General features: G+C 45.5%; 1 pseudogene; it reads right to left on the bottom strand.

Moving 5' to 3' along the window:
- LOC125535200 overlaps window positions 1-18,073 on the bottom strand; it is a 28,932-nt pseudogene extending 10,859 nt beyond the window's left edge.
- Between the last annotated feature and the right edge of the window lie 2,881 nt (window positions 18,074-20,954).

Here is a 20,954-nt window from a genome sequence, read left to right as displayed (position 1 = left end):
TGAAAACTCGGTTCATCCAGAACTTTAAGGACACGTGTAAGCAACCTATGTCGATTGTGGACCTGACCAATTGCAAGCAAGAGGATGGTGAATCCACAACCCATTGGGTGCGCCGGGTCAAGGAGATAATACATTCATCTGATAAGATGGATGCTGGCTCAACAGTTTTAATGTTGGAGAAAAATTGCCGTTTTGAACCTCTGAAGCAGAAGCTGGGGCAGCTCAAGCGTGACTGTAACGACATGGGAACGTTGATGGAGGCTCTCGTCAAGTATGCTGATTCTGATACTACCAAGACCCGGTGTCTGATGAAGAAAAGGCAACAAAGGGAAAGAAGAACGACAACGGCAAGGGTCACCAGCATAACCCGGCAAATCAGGTAGGTAATAAACGTAAGGCCGATGAGTTTGTTGCTAACACCAATGCACAGGGCGGTAATCAACGGCGCAAGGGCAGACAGCCCCCTCGGTCGGTCGGGTCAGGTCCCACCCTTGAGCAGTTATTAAATGAACCTTGTCCAAAGCACGGCACCCGGGAGAAGCCAGCCACCGACATGTGGAAAGATTTTAAGATCATGAAGGCATTTAAAAAATCAAACGCATTTGATGGAGGTCACAACCCAGGTGGCGGTTCAGGAGGAGGCGGTTTTCATGGCCCGGGCGCCGGTTCGGGTGGAGGAGGTTTCCACAGTCAGGGTTATCCTGGTCACCAAGGAGGATATAATCAACAACCCGGCCAAGGTAATCAGCAACAGCAATCCGGTTATTAGAGCAACCCTAAGCAGTTGAGTAGTGGGCAATACCATGTATTTACCACTAGTTTATGTAAGAGGGACCAGAAGCTTCACAAGAGGGCCGTCAATGCCGTTGAGCCGGTGATTCCACGTTATCTACGTTGGTCAGAGCAGCCTATTGTGTGGAGCAGAGAGGATCACCCGCCCCGGGTTGATAATCCGGGTCACTTGGCCTTGGTAGTGGCACCTCAAGTTGGTGGATACAAGTTCACTAAGGTGCTCATGGATGGAGGCAGCAGCATGAACATCCTCTACTATGAGACATTCCGCCGGATGGGATTGACTAATAAAAATCTTAAACAATCCAACACTGTTTTTTATGGTGTGGTACCTGGTAAATCAGCATACCCAGTTGGTAAGATTGAATTGGAAGTAGCCTTTGGGGATGAGTACGACTCCAGAGCAGAAAAATTAACCTTTGAGGTGGTTAAAATCAAAAGCCCATATCATGCTCTGTTCGGGCAGCCAGCTTATGCCAAGTTCATGGCTCGGCCGTGTTATGTGTATTTACAGCTCAAGATGCCGGGCCATAAGGGCACCATTACAGTACATGGGAGCCGGAAGATAGCCTTGGAGTGTGAAGAAGGTGATGCCGCCTATGCTGAATCTGTTTGTGCAACAGAGGAGTTAAAGTTTTATAAGGATCATGTTGACCCGGCAGACATGACGTCATTAAAGAAACCAACAACAGAGCATGAGCCGGTGTTGAAATTCAAATCATCTGAGGACACCAAGATGGTTGACTTTGTGCCTGGCAACTCATCCAAGCAGTTCATTATCAGTGCAAACTTGGATCCGAAATAGGAAAGCGCGCTCATCGAGTTCATCCGTGAGAACCGGGACATCTTTGCATGGAAACCTTCAGACATGCCGGGTGTCCCGAGGGAACTCGTTGAGCATACTCTTAATATTGATCCAAAGTTCAAACCTGTTAGATAGTTTCTCCAACGGTTCAATGAAGAAAGGTGCAAGGCCATTGGAGAAGAGGTGGCCCGGCTCTTGGCGGCCGGGTTCATTGTAGAGGTATTTCACCCAGAGTGGTTAGCTAACCCCGTGCTCGTGCTCAAAAAGAATGGCACCTGGCGTATGTGTGTAGATTACACCGATCTGAACAAGGCTTGTCCGATTGATCCTTTTGCTCTCCCCTGTATTGATCAGATCATTGATGCTACGGCTGGTTGCGCGCATTTGAGTTTCTTGGATGCTTATTCCGGTTATCATCAGATTAAGATGGCGGTCAAGGATCAGGAGAAGACAACTTTTATTACTCCTTTTGGAGCTTTCTGCTATGTGTCTATGCCTTTTGGGCTTAAGAGTGCCCAGGCGACTTACCAACGGTGTGTGTAGAATTGTCTTCACGATCAAATTGGGTGCAATGTTCATGCTTACGTGGATGATATAGTGGTAAAATCCAGGAAGGAGGAAACCTTGGTCACAGATCTGAAAGAGATTTTCGATAATCTCCGGATCTACAAAATGATGCTTAACCCGGCCAAGTGTGTTTTTGGAGTCCCAGCTGGCAAGCTCTTGGGGTTTTTGGTGTCCAACCAAGGTATTGATGCCAACCCGGAGAAAATCAAAGCAATTACATCCTTATCCAAACCAACATGCATCAATGACGTTCAGCAGCTGGCGGGTCGTGTTGCTGCCTTGAGCCGGTTCATAAGCCGGTTAGGGGAGAAGGAAATGCCTTTGTATCAGATGATGAAGAAAACATATGCTTTTATTTGGAGTGGTGCTGCAAATACTTCTTTTGAGGATCTGAAGACACAGCTTGCTGAGCCGCCGGTTCTTGCTGCTCCAGTTGAAAAAGAGCCGTTGTTATTATATGTGGCCGCCAACTCACGGGCTATTAGTGTGGCTATTATGGTGGAGCGCAAGGAGGCTGGCAAGGAACATCCGGTTCAACGGCCGGTTTACTACGTCAGTGAGGTGTTGATTGAATCCAAGCAACGATATCCGCATTGGCAGAAACTCGTATATGGGGTATTCATGGCAAGCCGAAAGCTTAAACATTATTTCCAGGGTCACCCGATCACTGTGGTCAGCTCTGCTCCTTTGGGAGACATCATTCAAAACAGAGAAGCCACTGGGCGAGTCGCCAAGTGGGCAATTGAGCTTGGGTCTCATGGGTTGAAGTATGTGCCATGTACTGCGATCAAATCTCAAGCACTGGTTGACTTCATCAATGACGGGACAGAGATGCAGATGCCAGAAGAGAAACCAGACAACACGTATTGGACTATTCATTTTGATGGGTCCAGACAGTTGGAAGGTTTGGGGGCTGGAGTTGTGTTAACTTCTCCACGAGGTGACAAATTTTGTTATGTGCTACGGTTAATGTTTCCTTGCACTAACAACGCATCATAGTATGAAGCCTTGCTCCATGGTCTTCGAGTGGCGAAAGAGATGAGTTTGAGCCGGGTCAGATGTCTTGGCGACTCAGATTTAGTGGCTCAACAGGTATCTGGCAAGTGGGATTCCAAGGACCCTCTCATGGCGGCTTATCGCCGGGAGGTTGATGCCGTTGCAGGGCATTTTAAAGGTTATCAGGTGGAGCACATTGACCGTCGAAAGAACGAAGCGGCTGATGCCTTAAGCCGGTTGGGGTCTCAGCGTAAGCCGGTGCCACCTAACACCTAACACCGTTCTTGGCTTACATGACCCGGGGAGAGTTGCCAGCGGATGAGACCCTAGCTCGATAGATAACCCGGCGGTCTTAGTCAATGACGATTTCGGATGGAGAGTTATATCATCGTAGTGTTTCCGGAGCGTTTCAGCGGTGTGTTTCCCTCGAAGAAGGTTAAGAAATCCTTCGTGCGATCCATGAAGGCGATTGTGGTCATCACACCAGGTTAAAATCTTTGGTGGCCAAGGCGTTTTGTCACAGTTTTTACTGGTTGACAGCTCACGCTGATGCAGAAGATCTGGTCAGTAGATGTGATGGATGTCAAAAGTTTGCACGACGAGCGCATGTGCCGGCTCAAGAGCTCCGGATGATTCCAATCACTTGGCCGTTTGTGGTTTGGGGGCTTGACATGGTGGGACCTTTCAAAATGTCTAAGGATAAAAAGACACATCTCTTGGTGGCAGTTGATAAATTCACCAAGTGGGTTGAGGCGGAGCCTGTGAGTAAGTGTGACGCGGCCACGGCGGTTCAGTTCATGAAAAAGGTGATCTTCCGTTTTGGTTTTCCACACAGTATTATCACTGACAATGTCACTAATATGTCCCAAGGGGCTATGGAGGAGTTTTGTCAACGAGAGCATATCCGGCTTGATGTTTCTTTTGTAGCTCATCCTCAATCCAATGGTCAAGCTGAGAGAGCCAATCAGGAAATTTTGAAAGGGCTCAAACCCCGGCTTATGGTTCCTTTACAGCGAACGCCGGGTTGTTGGGTAGAGGAATTACCCTCGGTGTTGTGGAGTATCAACACCACACCCAACAGGTCTACAGGTTACACACCTTTCTTCATGGTTTATGGAGCAGAAGTAGTGTTGCCTTGTGACATCCGTCATGACTCGCCCCGTGTGGCGGCTTATGTTGAAGCCAATAATGAACAAGCCAGACATGATGCACCTGACTTGTTAGATGAAAAAAGAGACTTAGTAGCAGCCCGGTCAGCAATTTATCAACAGGACCTGCGCCGTTATCACAGCCGCCGGGTTAAGTCCAGGACTTTTCAGAAAGGCGACTTGGTGCTCCGGCTCATCCAGGATCTATCAGATGCACACAAGTTATCCCCACCTTGGGAAGGACCCTTTGTGGTCAGTAAGAACTTAAACAATGGGTCATATTACCTCATTGACGTTCAAGAGCACCAAGACTTGCGTAAGTCGGAGGAAGAGACCCGCCGACCGTGGAATATTGCTCAACTTCGGCCATACTACACCCGAGCCGTCGGCTCTCATCATGTACATACTTTAACATTGTATATACCATGTTAAGCAATAAAGTAAGACCATCGGTCTCTTTTCTTTTCAAAGATTATGCATCTTTGTTATTTCTTATTTTTCAAATGACTATTAAGGAGATGATCATATTTGAATCAAGTTTAACCTTTTTGGTCCAACTTATGATCGTATCCGAATCTAGCTGCAATCTCATGGTCACTTGGGGGCTTCCTGTTCAAACATAGGTCGTATTCGAACCAAAGAGAACATAGCTGTCGTAACCCTCTTGATCGGCTCAAGGCCAAACTCACTTGGGGGCTTCTTGATCGTATCCGAATCATAGCTTAACCCCTTTTGGGTCCGACTTGGATCGTATTCAAATCAGGGTCGTTAAAAACCTCTCAAGGTCATTTGGGGGCTTCCTGTTCAAACATAGGTCGTATTCGAACCAAAGAGAAAATAGCTGTCGGTACCCTCTTGATCGGCGCAACGCCAAAGCCACTGGGGGCTATATGGTAGTATTTGAACCTTAGCTTAACCCCTTTGGTCCAATTTACTGATCGTATTCGAATCAGAAACCCCCAACCTTTTGAATACAGGGTTAAATTATGCTTATTATCTGTTGCTTGCCTTTTAGTTTTTTGTTTCAATATTACAAACAATTAGCCTGGTCTTCTTCACCGGCTCGACTATTTGACAACATAGCCGCCCGGGTCATTCACACCGGCGGCTTACGGATCAAAAGGTGCAACCTACCAAGGTATAGTAATCATTGAGTATTCAAAAAAGCATTGGCTTTTCATAAAGATTGAATTATCAAATTCATCACCCGGGTTATTTAAACCGGCAGTCTAATGATCAAAAGGGACAAGGTATGGTTATTACTTATACGCACTTACCTGCTGCATTAATTAAAGAGTTAGTTTCAGCCCTTGTCCTTTATTTATATCTGTCTCTGGTTCTTACTGTGGTGAACGTATTGGCTATAAATTGGGTGTTTTAACCCGTTTGGTTCTAAGCCGCCAAGCCAGTCTTTTCTTTGTATTTACAGGAACAGAGTTCAAACATTGCAGAAACAAACATTAAATACAATGCATACATTGGCATCAGGAAACACAGACTCACATAAAAGTGTTTTATGTGCGATGGCATAAGCAAAGCATACAGTATTTTCACAACTAAGTTATTACAAGGCTTTATAAGCCCATGAAGATGATCATTGTTCCTCCCTCGCCAGTTCACCACCTTCTATTGGCTGGAAGTTGGGTTTTGACCAATCAAAACCATTCACGGCGACAAATTCGGCTTCATCATCGATCAGGTCGACTGGGTCAACTTCCGGGGCAAATGTGTCTTCTCTCACTGGTGGGATCAAATCTGTTACCTTGTATGAGGGAGTGGCCATCTTCTTATTCTCACTATCAAAACCCGGCTGGTATTTATCAACATTGGTATCATCTCCAAGGGTAGTTGCCTGAGGCCGGACTCCGCGCACGCAAGCCATGAAGTCATCCTGATCAAAAGGAGACCCGTCTTCCTTCACAGTGGGATAGCCTCTGGCCACGTCCGCCGGGTCTAGGTCTGGCACCCAAGCCTTGGAGCGGCTCAGGGCAGTCAAAGCTCCGGCTCGCGCGCAGGAGCGTTTTACTTCTTGAAACCTGGCAGGAAGGATGGACAGTTTCTTCAGGACATCGCTGAGCCGGTTGGGTCCTTGATTAGCAGGAGAGATGGCGGCCAGAGCCCGCTGTGCGCCTATATACAGTTGTTCAACCAAAGTATATACTGCCTTCAGTTTAATCAACGGGTCTTGGCTTAGATTTTTGCTTCGAGGACCTTCATAAATTTTACATGCAAAGTCAGTTGGCGGATTATACTACGGATCGGCAAAAAGCACACAAAAGTTAAAGTCAGACAGCTTACCAAAGATAGCAGCTACCATTTGAGACACCCATCCCTTTAACCCATTCAGCTCTATTGAAATCTCTTTCAGAGCTGTTTCAGCCATCTCAGCACATTGGGTCAGAAGCGTTTTTTCCTCTTCCCAAGTTTTCTTCTTGGCAGCAAAGCTGGTCTTTAAATTTTTCGTTGCAGAGAGACTTATTTGCAGTTTGGAGTTAGCGGATTTGATTTCTATCTCCTGACTCGCTAGCCAGGTCTTCGCGTTAGTCAATTGAGAGTTCAATTCAGATAAGGCATTCTGCAAAACATTCAGATGAGTCAAGATTTGGTGTCAAATTCAAAAATCAAGATTCAAGTCTCAAGTACTTTACAAAAAAACCACTTGACACTTGGGGGCTAATGTATGCCAAATCAAATTTCTACAAATCTACAGACATATTTAAGTCCCAAGTACCTTACAAAGTAACAACACTTGACACTTGGGGGCTAATGTATGCAGTTTAGCAAGTTTCTCAAAGGTTTAGCCGGAATATTAAGTCTTTTGAATACGGAACCAAACAAATTAAAGTACCGGTTCATTTATTATCAAAATGAACCGGCCCTTGGGGACTACAGGTGAAGCTTTGATCTATTAAAGTCAAGAAAAGTTTCAAAGGTAAAGGTCTCGGCCTATATTTTAAAGTCTACAGGTCATTCCGGTTCTCTCATAATCTGAAGACTTGGGGGCTGAAGGAATACAGATAAGCCAGAAAAACATACCTCGTATTTCAACTGCAGTTGTTTGACCATTTCAATCTCAGAGTCGCGGCTAGAGTGTACATGGTTAAGATAGCCGGATAAAATATCATTGGCATTGAGACGGTCATAGTTGGCAACGTCAAAGCGAACTTTCTGCCTCTCCATCGCCTCTTGTTTTGCTGTACACCGAGCCAGCATGGTTGGGTTCCCCGGTTCAATAAACAGCTCCTGGTAATCTGAACATCTTGTGCAGACGGAGAAGGCGGGTTGGCTGAGCTTGATGGTCCGGTTGTGGAAGGGTTCACAGTGGTTTCGTCAAATGACGGCTCAGGAGGATTTGCTTCGGTGTCAACAGGTGGGTCTTCCAGAGCGTCAGTTAACGGAGAAGAAGGCCTAGCCGGGTCAGATGCCGGCGCCGATGGGTCTTCCGCCGGCTTAGCTGCCTTCGTTTTCTTGGATTTAGCTTGGCCAATATGAAAAAAATTTGCAGGATTGTCAGTATAAAGATACAATTGAACAACCCGAAAGAAAGGAGGATTTATGATTACCCGGGAGCAGTCTTGAAAGCCGGGAATTGCGTCTGCGATGAGTCGCCAGAAGAGCGAGACACCTCCTGAAAGGATAAAATAGAGTTAAAAGAAATACAAGGAGAAGGATCCATTAAACAGAGTTAAAGACAGAAATAAGTAAACCTCATTTGGACGTTTCCGAGGAGTTTGTTAAAGGACGACAGCCGGTTCATCTTCAATCCCAACTTGACGGCGGCTTTCATGTTGCTGCTTTTTCAAACAAAAGTTGGGATCCAAGTGAGCTAAAGGGTTAGAAAACCTTACTTTATGGATCACTCGTCGAACTTTGTGTCTTGGTAAGGGCTCTGAGTCGGAGGAAATGATAGTTACCTCTGCTTCCCCGGCCTGACTGGCCTCAGTGTCATCCTGGTAATGATCAGTGTCAATAAGATTGTTAAAAAATTGGCCAAGGGAATCAAGGGCTACCTCCGAGTCAGATGTATCATCAAGCTTCATCAGGTCTTCAGCAGTACTCTTTTTCTTCTTTTTCGACCTCCGGGTCGTTTTCTTGGCATTTATGGCGGCGGCTTTCGCTTTCTTCGCCGCCTCATGGTCATACTTAACTTTCCAGAAGTCAGAATTGGCCTGCAGACAGGTAAAAACAAGGTAAAGAGTCAAGCAAGTATTAAAACAATACGGCTGGAGAAATACAAAAGAGATAAATAATGACATTCTTACTTCTGGAACCAGGTTAAGCTGACAGAAGGGGTTTAACCCGACGACACTGCAATCTTCATATTTCTCGTTCACCAGAAGAGTTGACATTGAGACAATATCTTCCTCTGTCAATTGAACGGGGCTGTGATGAAGGGAGTCATCCGGGCCTCCACCATACTCATACATCAGCTTTGACCGGCGGCTCAAAGGGATGACCTGCCATGAGATCCAGTAGCGAGTCAGATCAACTCCAGTTAACCCGTTCCCCAACATAGCGTTGATCCTTTTTATGGATGGAAGCAGCCTCTTGCGTTCAGTGACAGTCAGCTTATCAGGAAGCGCGAACTTGGAGTCAAGACGATCGGGGTGATAACCCGGCAGGGGCTTCTCATTTGCTGGTTAAGTGTCCTGGCAGTAGAACCAAGTCTGGTTCTAGTCCTTTGGGTGGCTTGGTAAGACAATAAGGGTAAAGACGGCACCCTGCCGGCACTGGATTGATATACCTCCAAGTTCTAAACTAAGGCCGTTGGTGCACTCATTCTGTCAGTTCAGATAAAAGTATTCTCTGAACAACTCCACGGTCGGCTCTTGTTGAAGATATACCTCACAGAGCACTTGGAAGTTACAGATGTTACATATGGAGTTGGGCCCGATATCTTGAGGGTGGAGTTTGAAAAAATGGAGGACCTCTCTGAAGAACTTTGAGCCGGGCGGCGAGAAGCCACGGTTCATGTGGTCAGTAAAAATGATCACCTCACCATCTCTCGGATTGGGTCGTTCTTCTTCCAGGTCAGGGGCACGATAAGACATGACGGCTTTTGATGGCAGAAATCCTATGATGAAGAACTCTTTTAAACGTTCCTCAGTTATGGTTGAGGGGACCCAGTTACAGATGGTTGGTGTCTTTGACGGCATGATGTGCAAGGAACTAAAAAGAAAAGCAACACGTCGGTTCAGTTTTACGGTGAGGTTAACAGTTAAAGGATGAAGATGCAAAACAAGTAATGGCGGCTTAACTAAGGGCTAAAGACATATAAGGAAAAGAAAGCCGGTGCGGTAAGCCGCCATGACTACAGATTCTTTCAGAAAGCGGATTCAGGTAAGTGTTGGGACAAACAAGTTTCCCAAAATGCTTGATATTATTTCAGATCAAATGGATGTTCAAAATGAAAAAATTTCTAGACCTAAAAATGCAGCCCAGATGAGTTCATTGGATCTAAATATGGCTCTTGTACCAGAAAAAGGAGTCTGCTAGTATCAAAAGGAGGCACCAAACAACTACTGCATAAACATACATCTCTTTTGGATCAAAAAGAGGAGGCAGTGGAAGAACTACGAAGAAGCTATGATGAACTACGAATAACACGAAGGACCTCGGAAACCCTAATGAAGATCTGAGACACGAAGGAAAGGAAACTTACGGTTGCAGGTCTACTGCGGAGGTCGCCGCGGGTTCTCTGGATCGGTTCAGGTCGATGCAGCGGCCAGAGTCGACGACGGAGATGAGACGCGGCGGCGGCGAAGCTCGAGCAATGGCAGGGACGCGAGAGGAAGAAGACAGAGAGAGAGAAGAATGAGGAAGGTCGGGGCCAGCCTATTTATAAGGAAAGATGCGAACAGACGGGCACGAAAATCAAGGAAGAACCGAATAATGGTTATCCATCTATATAGGCGACTCGATTCTCGGGAAACATTAAAGATAAAAGATCCGTTGGAAGATGACGTCATGAAAGTTTTTTGTGTTTTCAAGAGATGATGTCACGACGGGTTACAAGGAAATTTCAGTAAAGATAAGAAGATGGATTTTTTTGCTAAGTATGGAAGATTGACAAAGAACAAAGTTCAAGGTCAACCTGGGGCCTAATGTCACTACAAGAAATATGTCAACTTATGACCTTCTGTCAGTGACCCTCGAAGAATTGGTCATAAATTTATGACCATTTTAGACCAATTGGTCAAAAGCTGTTCAGGGGGCTCCAAACCCTAAACCATTGCGACCATTTTGGTCAGAAAGGTCGTAATTTCCTTACACGAAATGGTCACAAAGCAAACAGTGCTAGTCCACTGCCTTATTTCTAGTTGTTAATGACCAATATAGATGGTCATAGCCTTGTAGATTGTGGTGGGTTGTGATGACTAGGCGCCATCTCATCAGTTTTGCCTATGTGTCATGTCCATGTGGCAGTTTTTGCCCTAGGTTGTGAAGCAACCTATATTTCTATCATTCCCAAAATTCCCAAAAAAAATCTCATAAATTCTTTGGGGCATATCTTCATCAAATATGTAAAAATCCTTCCTTGCCTAGTTCAAAACTAATTCAACAATATTCATTTTCCTATTCTGTTCACAACAACACTTTATGAAGGAAGTGCTATTTATATATTCTTGATTGCCCTCGGAATTTTTGGGCACTCTTTCCTATCCAAATTATTACCGCATGACAAAATTCAGCTCCATTTGCCTAGCAAATCTTCCTCGGCAAATTTCCAAAGTTTTTGTCCACCTAGAAGCATTGTGAAGGAAGTACCTTTTTTATATCTCTAAATGACATGAAATTTATACAGTTCCTTCATATGCCCAAATTATCAACCTCCTCCAAATTGCAGCTCAGTCAAATCATCTATGTGAGCCCAGGTTCAATTTATATTTTATGGCCAAATTGGCACGTTGCAAAGCAAGTGTTATATAGACCCCTCCTATTACCCTCAAACTTTTCGGGCACTCTTCCATACTCAAATCATTGCCCAAATAACCATGCTCCACAAAATTTCAGCTCATTCCATTCATTATTTTGAGCCCAGCTTCAACATTCATATTTTTGTCCAGCGTGGTACTTTGCAAAGCAAGTACCACCTAGGATCCTCCTTTTGAGCTAAAAATTTGTGAAGACATTCTACTTAGTATATGATCATCCTCAGCCAAAACTCACGCCCATTGGCCATGTGCATTTCCCGTACCGCTAATCAAACACTTGGCTGCTAATTCATGTTTGAGCATCGATCGGTCTTCTCGTGAGAATCTTATGTTGTAATTTTCTTCCTAGCACCAACCTGGGGAGTGCCCAACCCACTAGACATGCCTAGGCCGCCCAGAACACATGGCAACATTACGGTCACGCGGTGACCACGCGACGGGCATGCGAGTTTACGCGCTCTAGAGTTGGGGCCCTCGGCCACCGCCCAAACCTCGACGTATCGCCACCAAACCATGTATTTATGCTTAAATAGGTCCTTATGTAACTAGAAATGATTTTTGCAAAAAATAAATAGCAAACTATGAGGCAACTGCAGTTCAAATTTGACCCGCTTCCAACTGAATCGGTGGAAATTTGTCTTTTTCACGAGAGGTGGATCAAAAAAATTTACACCCAACCATTTTGTTAATTGTGCATTAAATATGGCCTAGTATTTTATAAAAATGATTTGGTCCAATTTTGTAACAATTATTTGGTAGTTCCTTCACAAAAAAACCTCCTTTCGGGCACTCGAAAAATGGAAAATGGTTTTTTCGTCCAACGAAAATGAAAACTTCCTTGGGCAACATTGTTTGTCATTCCAAAATGCACCCTTGTGCACAATATGAGATCATTTGAACAAACTATGCCATGGATGTGGCCATAAGATTGATCATTTGGCTTGAAAGCCATTGATCTCCACACGTGATAGCTCGTTTCTGAGAACACTTTTTTTAAAAAATTGCCGTATTACAAGTTTATTATTTTTCCTAGGAACTTGGCCGCATATAATGACACACTGCGAAGGTTTCCCAATTTTTTGATTTTTTTTGAATTTTTTATGCCCGTTTCAAAATGCGGTCAAAACGGCGGGAATGACCGTTCCTAGCTAGTGGTTGAATCTTGGAATTTTTTTGGTGTTTCTATGATTAAATAGATACTTATGTACCTAGAAATGATTTTTGAAAAAAATAAAGAGCAAACTACAAGGTAGCTGTAGTTCAAATTTGACCCGCTTCCAACTGAATCGGCGGAAATTTGTCTTTTTCATGAGAGGTGGATCAAAACTTTTTACACCCAAACATTTTGTTAATTGTGCATTAAATATGGCCTAGTATTTTAGAAAAATGATTTGGTCCAATTTTGCAACAATTATTTGGTAGGTCCTTCACAAAAAAACCTCCTTTTGGGCACTCAAAAAATGGAAAATGGTTTTTTCGTCCAAAGAAAGTGACAACTTCCTTAGGCAACATTGTTTGCCATTCCAATATGCACCCTTGTGCACAATATGAGATCATTTGAACAAACTATGCCATGGATGTGGCCATAAGATTGATCATTTGGCTTGAAAGCCATTGATCTCCACACGTGATAGCTCGTTTCTGAGAACACTTTTTAAAAATAATTGTTGTATTACAAGTTTATTATTTTTCCTAGGAACTTGGCCACATATAATGACACAATGCGAAGGTTTCCCAATTTTTTGATTTTTTTTGAATTTTTTATGCCCGTTTCAAAATGCGGTCAAAACTGCGGGAATGACCGTTCCTAGCTAGTGGTTGAATCTTGTAATTTTTTGGTGTTTCTATGATTAAATAGATACTTATGTACCTAGAAATTATTTTTGAAAAAAATAAAGAGCAAACTATGAGGCAGCTGCAGTTCAAATTTAACCCACTTCCAACTGAATCGGCGGAATTTGTCTTTTTCACCAGAGGTGGATCAAAACTTTTGACACCCAACCATTTGGTCAATTGTGCATTAAACATGGCCTAGTATTTTAGAAAATTGATTTGGTCCAATTTTGCAACAATTATTTGGTAGGTCCTTCACAAAAAAACCTCCTTTTGGGCACTCAAAAAATGGAAAATGGTTTTTTCGTCCAAAGAAAATGAAATCTTCCTTAGGCAACATTGTTTGCCATTCCAATATGCACCCTTGTGCACAATATGAGATCATTTGAACAAACTATGCCATGGATGTGGCCATAAGATTGATCATTTGGCTTGAAAGCCATTGATCTCCACACGTGATAGCTCGTTTTTTAGAACACTTTTTTAAAATAATTGCCGTATTACAAGTTTGTTATTTTTCCTGGGAACTTGGCCACATATAATGACACAATGCGAAGGTTTCCCAATTTTTTGATTTTTTTGATTTTTTATGCCCGTTTCAAAATGCGGTCAAAACGGCGGGCTTGAGCGTTCCTAGCTAGTGGTTGAATCTTGGAATTTTTTTGGTGTTTCTCTAATTAAATAGATACTTATGTACCTAGAAATGATTTTTGGAAAAAATAAATAGCAAACTATGAGGCAACTACAGTTCAAATTTGACCCGCTTCCAGCTGAATCGGCGGGAATTTGTCTTTTTCACGAGAGGTGGATCAAAAACTTTTTACACCCAAACATTTGGTCAATTGTGCATTAAATATGGCCTAGTATTTTATAAAATTGATTTGGTCCAATTTTGCAACAAATATATGGTAGGTCCTTCCCAAAAAAGCCTCATTTCGGGCACTCGGAAAATGGAAAATGAATTTTCCATGCAAAAAAAAATGAAAACTTCCTTAGACAACATTGTTTGCCATTCCAAGATGCACCCTTGTGCATAATATTAGATCATTTGAACAAACTATGAGGCAGCTGTAGTTAAAATTTGACCCGCTTCCTAGTGAATCGATGAAAATCCCACTTAGTATGAAAGTACCTCTAGTTATTCGAGGGAATTGTACTTAGACGTTGTCATAAAAAGAGAAGGGAACTTACCGTCGGGCATCGTGGTGCTGCGTTGGAGCTCCCCCGACGCTGTAATGGAGCTTCGCCGGACACCGTGGTGCTGCGTTGGAGCTCTTGGCGCGCCGTTGAGAGCCGCAATGGAGCTTCGTGGGGATGTCATCGGTGCTGCGTTGAAGTTTTTTCATGCTCGGTGCTGTCGTGACATATTGATGTGATCGAACGATCACCAATGCGCAGATCAAGCACCTAGCTAGGCGGATGATTTCTAGACAAAATCATCTGACTGACTCGTATCAGCCACCTATTGTTAATCGATTGCGACCAATTTAGATGGTCATAACGTCATCAAATCTTGTACTTCGTTCTGATTGGTCTACGAGCATGTCACGCGGATCAAGCATTAGAGACCGTTGGATACTCCCGGATCCAACGGCCCTGTAACACCCTCGATGCGACTATAGCTCCCACGTGTCGAGGCACGACTTAGAGACATAATCGCATTGAAGGCATATGTCGCAAGTGAGGTAATCTTCACACAACCCATGTAATACAATAGGGGGAAAAGATACATAGTTGGCTTACAATCGCCACTTCACCCAATTACATGAATAAAGCATTACATCATCCAGATACAATCAAGGTCCGACTACGGAACCAAAATAAAAGAAGAACCCCAAATGCGACAAAGGTCCCCGATCGACCCCAACTGGGCTCCACTACTGATCAACTAGAACGAAGCAAGACAAAGGACAAGATCTTCAACGAGCTCCTCCTGAGCTTGGTTGCATCATCTGCACGGACTCATCGGCACCTGCAAACTGGTTTTGGAAGTATCTGTGAGCCACAGGGACTCAGCAATCTCGCACCCTCGCGATCAAGACTATTTAAGCTTATGGGTAAGGTAAAGGTATGAGGTGGAGCTGCAGCAAGCGACTAGCTTATATGGTGACTAACATACGCAAATGAGAGCAAGAAGAGAATGCAAAGCACGGTCGATAAAGTATGATCAAGAAGTGATCCTATAGCAACCTACGCCAAGCATAACTCCAACAACCGTGTTCACTTCCCGGACTCCGCCGGAAAGAGACCATCACGGTTACACACGCGGTTGATTCAATTTAATTAAGGTCAAGTTCAGGTTTTCTACAACCGGACGTTAACAAATTCCCATCTGCCCATAACCGCGGGCACGACTTTCGAAAGTTCAAATCCCTGCAGGGGTGTCCCAACTTAGCCCATCACAAGCTCTCACGGTCAACGAAGGAATAGACCTCCTCCCGAGACGTTCCGATCAGACTCGGTATCCCGGTACAACAAGACATTTCGACAGGGTAAAACTAAACCAGCAACACCGCCCGAATGTGCCGACAAATCCCGATAGGAGCTGCACATATCTCTTTCTCAGGGCACACCGGATTGTCTAAACTTCCGGTAGGCCAGCCCAGAGTTGCCCCTGGTGGCCACCGGCGGCTGACAAGTTGGACCAACACTCAGAGGAGCACTGGCCCGGGGGTTTAAAAAAATGATGACCCTTGGGCGCGCGACCCCCAAGGGAAAAGAAAAGGCTAGGCGGCGAATGGTAAAACCAAAGTTGGGCATTGCTGGAAGAGCTTTACTTAAGACGAACTATCAAGGGGTTCCCATAATAGCCCAACCGCGTAAGGAACGCAAAATCCGGGAACATAACACCGATATGACAGAAACTAGGGCGGCAAGAGTGGAACAAAACACCCGGCATAAGGCCGAGCCTTCCACCCTTTACCAAGTATATAGATGCATTAATTAAGTAAGATATATTGTGATATCCCAACAAGTAAAAAAATGTTCCAACAAGGAACGACATCTCCATGTTCTAACAAGGAACAAACTTCGATCTTCACCTGCAACTAACAACGCTATAAGAGGGGCTGAGCAAAGCGGTAACATAGCCAAACAACGGTTTGCTAGGACAAGGTGATTTAGAGGCTTGGTTCAACAATATGGGAGGCATGATAAGCAAGTGGTAGGTATCGCAGCATAGGCATAGCAAAAGAGCGAGCAACTAGCAAGCAAAGATAGAAGTGATTTCGAGGGTATGGTCATCTTGCCTGAAATCTCGCAAGGAAGAAGAACGAGTCCATGAAGAAGACAAACGGACGTAGTCGAACGGTTCCTCACAAACGCGACGTTATCGGAACCAACCCAAAGAAGCAACACCGGAAAAGAGCAAACAACCTAGTAAACAACCACCACATAATCATGGCATGATGCGCAAACAAGTATGATGCATGTCCGGTTTAAAGAGGCATGGCATGGCAAAGAGCACAAACAATCCTACAAATTAAGTGGAGCTCAATATGCAACGGGTTGTATATTGACGGAACACCACATCAATTATTTAGTTCTCTCTCGTTTATGTACCCAACAATATTAAATGTTGTTAAGCATGTCAAGAGGTGAAACATAAAGGGATTGTCTATCTAAACAATTTAAATGGGGCCGGATATAGCAAACAACAAATCCGGTAAATCCCCATATGCATTAGTAAATTAATGCAAACAACAATTTAAATATTTTTAATTGTTGTTATCATGATGCAGATGACATGAACAAGTTTATGCAATTTTTATTAAAACTTGACAAGAGCATTATTATGAAGCATTTGACATCATGGTGGAAAGGAAAAGGGTGCCACGACGACGAATCCAAAAATGATGCCACGACAACATATCGGTTCTCTGGTAGCCCACGGGGATAACGGTGCAAAAGGAAGTGACGGGAGCGTGTCATGCAAGGATGGTGGGGTGCTCCCGATTACGGGGTTCCCACATGTCGGTGGCAAGGCAAAAGAGGGGCAACGTGCACCGAACAACTCCTACACGGAGCAAACACGAGCATTTCAAACATCGCAAGCATTCGTTCACGGACGTCGTCTCGGGGTTATACCTTCGAAGCGTGCATTATCGGAGCGGTTCGAATTCGATGCGGTGTAGGGGAAGTAGACGTTCTCGGGACGTTCGGTAGTGGAAGTAGAGGCACACGACATCTTGTCGAAAATCACGGCGACGGTAGTTGTCGCACGTTGTAGTCGAACTTGATGGAACCAAAGTCCACGAGGGTAGTCGTGGTACTCGTCGCGTTCCGAAACCGAAGTGGTACTTGACAATATCCGGGACGGTCTTGACGTTTCGGTGCGGTGTAGTGGTACATGTCAACGGTCATCGTGGTACTTCGTTCCAGTCCTGTAGTCGTACTAGGCATCGGTGGACCTTCAAGGGGCTTGCGTATCCGAAGGGGTACTTGGCGATCGACGGACGTCGTGGTACTTGTCGGCCCGGGTCTTGACGTATCCGTGTTCTCTCAAAGCAGTTGTACAGTGCAGTGGCCTGGAGCGGCACCGATCCAGTCAACGCAGCGGTTCTCCTCCCGTTCGAAGTACAGGAGGCCGTCCATGGAGGTTGAGGCCGTGATGTCGGCTGACGAACTGAAGGAGGCGACACCTCGACTCCTGCAGCAAAACGACGGCGAGGCGGAGAAGGGGCCGGCAGGCAGTAGAGGTCACGGGGAACGCAGGGGCCACCGGCGAGCTCGCTCGGGAAGCTCCTCGGGCGCATCTGATCGAGGTCGAAGCTGACGCGCCGAGGGGCATCGGGCTTCGCAGGTGGAGCTGAGGTCGTGACGCAGCGACGGTCGTCTGAAGCGGGGATGCGAGGCCCTGCCGGCGGGATCCGGCCGGGAATGGGCGGGGCGGCAGAGGAGCTTGGGCGCCGGACTGCTGTTGTTGGTGACGCCGATAGAGCAGGCAAGGCAGGGAGACGGCACGGTGCTCGCCGGAGGGAGTAGCAAGGCAGCGCCATGGAGGGGCACGGCTGGCCAGGAGGAAGAGATGGGGAGCTAGCGAGGAGGCTGGGCTGAGCGAGGGCGCTCGCTGGCGGCGTGAGGGAGGAGAACGAGAGAGAGAGAGGGCGGCGCAAGGGGAGGCAAGTGAGGTGCGAGGGGGAGAAGTGGGGATCGAGCAGAGGAGCCTGCGAGCGTTGGTGATGGGGATCGGGCTCCTCCCTGGCTCGATGCGTGCGTTGAGCGTGTGGCGGCGCGCGTAGGGAAACGAGGGAGAGATGAGATTGGGAGAGGGTAGCGAGGGGAGAGGCTGGGCCTAGGGTTAGGTTAGGGAGTGGGCCTTGGAGCCGGCTAGGTTAGATGCAGCTGGGCCCAAATGGCCTGCTGGGCTCCCTTCTCTCCCTCTCTTGATTCTACTCTTAACAAAAACAGAGACAAAAAAATAGGAGAAAGGAAAAGAGAGAAGAGAAGGTTAGAGGAAGAATTTGGGCACGGGGATAATTTTCACGGACTCAGAAAAATGTGCACGGTCCGGGAAAATAGAAAAAGGTCAAGTTGAAAGATTAAATTCAAATTCCTTTGAATTTAATTCAAAAGGTTTGAACTAGGATAGGTTTTTCTAAGTGCCCAAAAATGTTGAGAAATTAGGTGGAGCTCCGGAAAATGATGAAAGGACAAGTGGCAAAGTTAGAGGCCAAGAGTTGAAATAATAAAAGGCATTGGGATTTTTGCAAGTGTGTTAAGGTAATTCCACATAATTGGAATAATTACTACAGCTCTCTAAATATCGAGAGGATAAGTTGTAAAGAGAATCACCATGTGAAATCCCTTGATTTAAATGGATCAAAGATCCATACCATTTGTTTAGCTGAGTTTTAAAACGGGTTGCATGATGACATGATGCAATGCACATGATGCAAAGATGAAAAGCAGCGGACCAAACAAAACACACGACGAAAACCCGGAAACCCTGGAAGGCAACTGAAGCTCCGGTCTTGGGGCGTTACAGGCCCACACCCTCTCACCCTCTCACCCACCCACAGGGAGCTCCTCTCTCCCCCGCACACCACTCCTTGTCCCGTCCTCTCTCTCCCCCGCGGGCAAACCCTAGCGCTCCCCGATCCAGACTCCTCCCCTCCCCCCGCCGCCAACCACCCCTACCCCGCCGCCACCCACCTCCACCACCCACCCCTCTCCTCGCCGCCACCCACCTCCGCCACACCTCCCCTCCCCACCCCAGATCCTCTCCCCACTCCCAGATCCTCTCCCCACTCCCAGATCCAACTTGCCACCGTAGAACGAGGAGATCGCGGCCAAGATCTTCGGGACGCGGTGGTCGTCGTCACGGACCGCTCCTCCGCCGACCCGCGGTACCTCGAGGAGTTTGCGCGGCGGTTCGACGCCTCGGGCTGGTCCGGTTCGGGACGGAGGTGGTGAGCGTCCGCCGCAGTAGGGACGACGACGTGGGCTGGAGGGTGAGGCTCGCCTGCGCTGGTAGCGAGCTGGAGGAGAAGGTTTGATGCCGTGGTCGTCTGCAGTGGGCACTTCGTCGAGCCGTGTGTGGCCGCCATCATAGGTAATTACTCAGTCCGATCTATCCCCACTGATGGCTAGCACTGGCAGTAGGCAGTTGGCCAGTAGCTATTTCCGATCGATCCGATTCTTTTTGGCATCTTGCAAGGGAGTCTGGATGGGTTGTTAGCCGCAATGATCCATAGCAGGCAGGGGAAACATTATGATTAGTAGTTGGCCTCATCGATCGGATCTGAGTAGCTGGGCTAGCGACGATTATACTACTATTGTGTTTGGGTGCCTAATTGACTGATTGCCCACCGTTGAAAATTTTATTTATATATATAAAAATCTTGAAGGTGCCACAAACTGCCAATAATGATGTTGATTATTCTCCAGTGGATGTGAATGAGAATGTATCATTTGTCTAGAGATGGAGTCTGTGGAGATAGAGTTCATTAGTTTTTGGTGTATTCGTCTAGAGTTCATTTAGCAAAGTTCAGAAACGCAAACAACATCAGTTCATTAGTTACACTAAGCATTTGCCTGCCTAAGTTGTATTTAGACCAAAATTTGCTAATAGACACCCCCCCTTCACAGATCTGCTATTTTTTGGCGTGCACATAATATGTATGTCTTAACAGTTTCCAGCAGTTGTGTTCTATTGTTTGATTAAATGAATCAAAACCTGAAGGAGATCTAGATTAACAGTAGAATCACATAGTTGTAATTACCCGAGAAATTTTAACAGAAGCTCACTGTTATGATGTTCAGTTTTGTATGAAACAAATCAGGTCTTGGTTCAATTTTGTATGTGTCGATTTGATTAAACCTTGACTGAAACCAAAGCATCACGTTTTGATTAAATGTTTACATGAGTTGTTATTCTATTCAAGTGGGTGAACTAAGCTATTTTTATTTAGTTTGCTCTCTGCTATGCCAAAGCCATCATTGTGAGACATCACTGCATTACATTTTCCCAGAATTACAAATTAGCCACGGACTTGATTTGTTATTTGCATCACTAGCCTTTTGGGGCACCAGATTTATACTATGCTTGCTGTTGCTATTTGTGCCTGCTGATTGATTATACAGTGATCGAGACGCTGCTAATTTTACTGATTGATGTTGTTGCTGTCGTATGCAGAATGTTGTGATGGAAAATCATTTGATTTGCTACATATCATCAATTCAACAGGAAGCGCCAACGGTGACAAGATAGATAGTAGGTAGGTTGCATTTCTGTCACTTGGGCAACACATCTGACTGTTGTTAAATAAAAGAATTAGTTTGGTTTTTACCGAGGATTCTGCCCAGGACGAATAAACTTGTGTTATCATTCTAATGAACTTGTTCGTTTTCTGAATGAAATGTTCATAATATATTGGC

Source organism: Triticum urartu, chromosome 2, assembly GCF_003073215.2.
Source record: "Triticum urartu cultivar G1812 chromosome 2, Tu2.1, whole genome shotgun sequence".
Classification (NCBI taxonomy): domain Eukaryota; kingdom Viridiplantae; phylum Streptophyta; class Magnoliopsida; order Poales; family Poaceae; genus Triticum; species Triticum urartu.
Note: the sequence above shows the minus strand (reverse complement) of the source record. Positions and strands in the feature narration are given on the sequence as shown.